A 6490-nucleotide genomic window follows, 5' to 3' on the forward strand; every position below is an offset into this window, starting at 1 on the left:
CTACTCAGTGTTACATGTGAAGTAGTCCACAATGTAGTTCCATGCTATGGATGAAATCTGGTATAATATAGGTTACATTCTATCAATTCAAATCCTTATTTATTTCATATTAATAACAAAACATTCAGACCTCATTTTCAGCACTTTAGAGCATTTCAATGATATGAAAACCATATATGGTCATTTAGTATAACATGTCTTTTTATCAAAAATAGAAAAATATTGACAAAATCTGTTCTGAGAAACATCACCCTCTAAAAATGCCCCCATGAAAACAGCCGTTTAGCGATTACGCGTAGGTAAACATTTTTCGCAAAGAATAAAACTTATTCCAGGAAATTTACAATGAAAATGGTCTAGATCTATTCTCAATACAATTAGCAATAAACATAAGCCAAAAATTTAACTGTCACCTCCTCATGTCACTCATTATACCAGATTTCATTCATAGCATGGAACTACATATTGTGGACTACTTCACATGTAACACTGAGTAGTCACTTCCGGTTTGGTGTAATCCGTCTAGGACCACACGTAACAGATCGCATTTGTAACAGATTTCGTACGTATGCGATCGCATTCATAACAGGTAAAATGTGTTACGAATGTGTTTGTCCAACATGGGGGTTGACATGAGAAGCACATATGTATCATGTTGAGTTTTGCAAATGTTCAATCAGTTGGTTGTCATCGCAACATCATTAAATGACTGCCATAAGCACTATCACAAGTTAGCGTCGTCGACGTCGACGTCAATGAGGTCATAAAATTATTTGAGCACCATCATGAGAAAACGGGCCTTCGGGAATCTTCGAGGCCTTGCAACCAGTGTGGACCCAGATCAGCCTGCACATCCGCGTAATCTGATCATAGCTCACACCGTTCGATGTTATTTCAAAGAAGGCTTATTCTACCTGAATATGAAATTTTCTGACCCTAATGCAGATGCATAAATGCACAGGTCAGCCTAAATACAGACTTTCCGGAAATTCACGAAAATGTCCGAATGCCAATTTTCCTGTGACGTGGCTCAATTTTTATTATCATTTCTACATCCACTGCCACTACCACTATAATATGATAACAACTTCAGCTACTTATACTGTTACCTCGACTAGCTCGTTATCCAGAGCTGTTTCAAGTTGGGTGAAAAAACAGGAAGTCGCCATGCCCTGGGACAAATTATATTCAACTTGTCATGGACGAAGTCGTTAGCCTTAAGTCTAGGAGGGCTCGACCTTGTGCATGCTGCGAACTAATGTATATGAGATTCTAAGAAAATACACCTTAGTTTTTAATAACCCTCACCCAATGAGCCCGCTTGTAAGGTAATATGCCTTCTTTTATTATAATCCCGCCGTGATATAGCGGAGTTTGTGCGTTCGTGCAGTTATATATAGGTTCGTGTTCTTGGTATAACTTGCCCATGCATAGTCAGATTTTCAAATTATTTGGTACAAATGATCAGCATGGATAGAAGGCTTGTTGCGATCATGATTCATGTTGCTATATTCAAGATCATGGTCACAACTTTGAACTTAGATGTGTTTTGTTATTTTGTTGTAATATACACGTTTGTGTCCGGATCATTATCGCTTTAGTCAGATTTCCAAATACTTTGGTACAAATAACCACCATTTATTGACAATCTGCAGTGATCATATAACACCTATTACTGCAAATGTCTCAAAGTTTGGCACCCTGTAGAATGGTTTTGATGAATATTATGTTTGTTTGTTTGTTGGATTCACAGCGCCTGTTTTCAACAGTATTTAGGTAATACAGTTAAGGGAAGTTAATTTTTCCATTGATTCTACAACGGACCAGTCCAAGATAATGATGATGATTATGATGATGATGATAAAAATGTCAATAATATTAAAATCAGTACAACAGTATGTATCTTTATGTTAGGAACAGACAACTTCCCAGCTCGAAACAGCACCAATAGAAGCAAATCCCAACATATACGAGTAGTTTTCATCTTGTCCCGTTGTGCGTCCCTCGACACTCTAGTCGATGGTTCTTCCTATTCATTTCAATTGAAATTATACCCTGGCTCATATACGAGTTTATACTCATACGTGCGTTTACGGGTCTGGTAAAAGTTTACACTCATATGTGCGTTTACGGGTCTGGTAAAAGTTTACACTCATACGTGCGTTTACGGGTCTGGTAAAAGTTTACACTCATACGTGCGTTTACGGGTCTGGTAAAAGTTTACACTCATACGTGCGTTTACGGGTCTGGTAAAAGTTTACACTCATACGTGCGTTTACGGGTCTGGTAAAAGTTTACACTCATACGTGCGTTTACGGGTCTGGTAAAAGTTTACACTCATACGTGCGTTTACGGGTTTGGTAAAACGCACCGATACACTTAAAGTCTTAACTGGGTGGATGAGAGATACAATATCTCTGGAAATTCCGGCCCTGACTGGGAATTCAACCCGCTCCGCCGGTTTCGTAATCTGCAAAACTATCCACTGCGCCACCCTCACCGATGGAGTTACTTGTGCCGCTCCTATAGAGATACAAGTAAGAGTGTTTCCATACGAATGAAGACACCAGGCATAGCAAGAAAACTCTCTTATTGAATATTATCCAATAAAGTTCACGTCAGGGTTTTAAAGGGGACATTTTTCATTTGATGTATCCATTGTAGTCAGTATAAGTTTTTTTTATATTTTTGATGTTTAAAGCAATGCGAATTGACAAAGATAAACAAATCGAAAACGAAAAACCTATCTTCCAGCGAACCCGCGAACGCCGTAGACATCAGTATCAGAACAATAGCCATGAGCAGTCTTCGAATAGTCAAGCTTGTCAGTATTTTAAAGTATACATAAATATATATACCCTGTGTTCTACGGAAACAAGCTTTTACAAATATTTCACCAGCAGGAAGTTGGCAGTTAGCAGTTGCAGCAGTTACAGCAGTTAACTGCTACAACTGCCAGCAGTTACAGCACTTTACTGCTACAACTGCCAGCAGTTACAGCAGTTAAACATTGCGAATGTATGAAATGTCCATAATTACAAAGCTGAAAAATAACAAAGCTTTTAGTAAGAATGTAACATGTATACAATGTATACAGTTTGAAGTAGCATAAACCTACGGATCACCGGAAGTTTGCACTGGAGTAGTACTTGTAGTTTTGCTGCATTTAGGTTTTAATAGCAGTTAAGGTAACAACATTCTTTATTCTATTACTGTTGTAACAACAAACATTAAATTAACAGAATCCATGTTACTACTGTATTCCCAATTTTGAGGGCGAACCATATGTAGCTACGTTTATTTTTGAAATAATATCTAGCATAAACATGTTTTAACATAAAAATTATATAAACAATACACAGAGTATAGGGCCTACACCTGCGAAAGAATTCCACGAGTCTTGTCCGAGTGAATTATCCACGCAGCTTGTAACTGACTAGTATTGTTTGGATAATTAAAACATGGTTCCGCTGATTATTATTTCGATCGATTGTAATATGTTCTTTTTTATGTAAAAACGTAGATGGAAGAATGGGGAAGCACTAGTTCACGTCTCATTTAAGGCACCAAATATTGTAGGTGGACACGTCACCGTGCAACGTGTATTTGTGCTAACAACGCTGAAAAACGTAGGAGTGCGTAGAGTGAGTTCTATCCTGCGTACCTAGTAATCCATACACTGTGCCTAAATTAGCTTTTAAGTGTAACAAGCCTTTCATATGAAACAGAAGATTAAATGTATATATAGCAGCACTCTTTATTCGTATCTGTTAAATGTAATTTTCATATTAGAATCAAACTATCATGTATTGCTTCAGCAACGGATTGTCAGTATGCCAGATACCTAATTACAAAATGTGCACATATCTAGTGCTCTGTCATTATACAGCATTAAAAAGCATTTTTTTTCAGAAACATGTTGGTTCATCTTGAAAAAAAATGTTACAGTTTTAAATTGTTGCGACATCAACCATTTCTATCAATTCAGCATACAACGCGAACTTCATGTCTTTGGTACTGAATTAATAGAATTATTGTGTCTAATACCTTTCAAAAGAAAAAAGACCTCAGTATGTTTAAATTGTAGTTACATTAATGTAACTGTTATGATATTACATTGTTATAGTACGTATAATATCTTGTCGGAACAATGTTGTCTTTTTCCCCTAGTATCGTGTGCGCGGAACTAATGTGTCAAGGTTCCAATTTCACTAGTTGCAGTTCCAGTGTGGTTTTGTCTTTTGCCCGGCATTAAAAGATAGTCCCGACTGGAGATCACATGGAGTTAATTTTGGCTAGTGATTGATTAAAAAATCTTTAAACGGGGTCAATGTCAAGGTGTTTGCCTTTCGATCCTTGGGTTGAAGGTTTAAGCTCTTATAGGGTCGCGACAACACCTTAATCTTACTTTTTTTCAAGGAAGTGGGCAGAATAAGTGTGATTCTTTATCACAATTAGGGTGAAAGAAATAGATAAAACGGGAGACCATGTGAAACGCAGTAGGAAATCATTACTACTACAAAATCTAACGTAATTTATACTATAGCGCATCTGTCATCATTCTACATTTTATTTACTTAGACTCATTTTATTTTATATTATTATTTTGTGTGTGTAGGGGTGGGGGGGGGGGGGGGGGGTATTATATAAACCTACTAGGTGAATGCTATTTAGAGAGAGATACGCAACGAGATACCGGTATAGCTTTCTATACTGAAAACCTGTCCTTGGAAGTGAATATGGTGTCTTCAGTCAAAACTACACGACGATTATACCACTGGAGAAACATTAGAAATAAGCAAATAAGCAAGTCAAAAAAGGGGAGAGCGTTCCCGACCAAACACCAAAGTCCACCCTTGCTCGGAAACCAGACCTTAACCAGGATGGCCACCACCCGGGCGTGTCGAGCGTCCACCCCCTCTAGAACGACCACCAGGTGGCACCCCAGTTTCTTCTACTGCTGCGGGACTGGACCCCGACACAGAGACTCGCCATTTTACGTTCTGCCCAGACTTTGAAGCACCCCCACTCATTTCGTTTCTTGTCATACATTATGTTTATTCTTTTTACCTCTCCTTTGTTCACTTATAATAATAAATAACTATTTGAATATTGATGCATGTAAAATGCATATACGTGTTATATATAAATTTAGTGCCGGGACACATGCGAAACTATCAAAATCTTTTCAGTTTCCACTTTGAAATTTGGAATTCCCTACTTTCGTTTTAGTGAAAGATAATTATATAATGGTTTTGACTTTTTTCTTTATGCTAATATGAAGTTTAGTAACTCTAATGAAATCAAAGCAATCAGGTCAGCCACTCTGACCCTACGTCTAGCATATTTGTTTGTCACAAATCCGTGGGTTACGGGCAGCCATTTTCTGTCATAACCCAGTTGATCACATAAATTTCTACATCTAGCCTTTACCCAGCTGAATTTCTAAAAAGGACTGTTCCATCATTCAGTTTGGGCAATACCATTTACTATTAGAAGGGGCGTTAATGAAAATTTACTGACTGAATAGCAAACAGTGCAGACCATGGTCAGCCTGCACGGATGTGCAAAGGCAGAATCACTAGCCGGCAGCAGGCTAAAGGCTGAAATGGTACAGAAAGCCCAATTCTGTCATAACCCTTATATAATATATGGTACATTATCGGTTACGGACGGCCCTCTTCCGTCACAACCCGCAACTTCTTAGCAAAGCCTCATCTATGAACTGTACCTAGTATTCGTTATTTTACTTGTCACATTTTATTTTATGATGTATTAACTTAGCTGTTCGCTATTGTTAAGGGTTTTGTAAGTATATTTGAAAACTGCTATTCAGATTGGTTTTTACTTGGTCTAACTTTACAGTAAACTTGATATACCCAGTGTACGAACCTAGGGTAGTAACCACCCCGCTGAAATATCTGCTCTTTGGAGCTATAGCATGGCTGGAAAGCTGCATGCTTAGTGAAACTTGAGTGAACTTGAGGGTTGCTAGTTAAGTGCATCCTACAAGATCAGCTTAAGTTGGCAGTATTTTAAGTCTGAGCAGATGGAACGGTTACAATTATAAGGGAAGGCAATTCCGAGGAATTCTTTCTGATAAATTTCCCTTTGATGGACTATAATACAAGTAGCTGTAAACTGCTGCAACTGCCAGCAGTTGTAGCAGTTAACTGCTGTAACTGCCAGCAGTTCTATCAGTTAACTGTTGTAACTGCCAGCAGTTCTATCAGTTAACTGCTGTAACTGCCAGCAGTTCTAGCAGTTAACTGCTGAACTGCTGCAACTGCTAACTGCTCACTTCACACCGATAATAATTTCTATGTAAGTTGAGACTGCATTGATCTTGATTTTAGTGCATTTTATTTGTTGTTGAAGCGATACAACCAGCGATTTGCCGATTATAAAAGTTGAACATGCAGGGATTGCATGTGGTGTGCATCTTCCCCTTTAATCATACATATTCATATATTCATGCATTAAGTAAAAA

The sequence above is a fragment of the Mercenaria mercenaria genome, chromosome 10, assembly GCF_021730395.1.
Source record: "Mercenaria mercenaria strain notata chromosome 10, MADL_Memer_1, whole genome shotgun sequence".
NCBI lineage: Eukaryota > Metazoa > Mollusca > Bivalvia > Venerida > Veneridae > Mercenaria > Mercenaria mercenaria.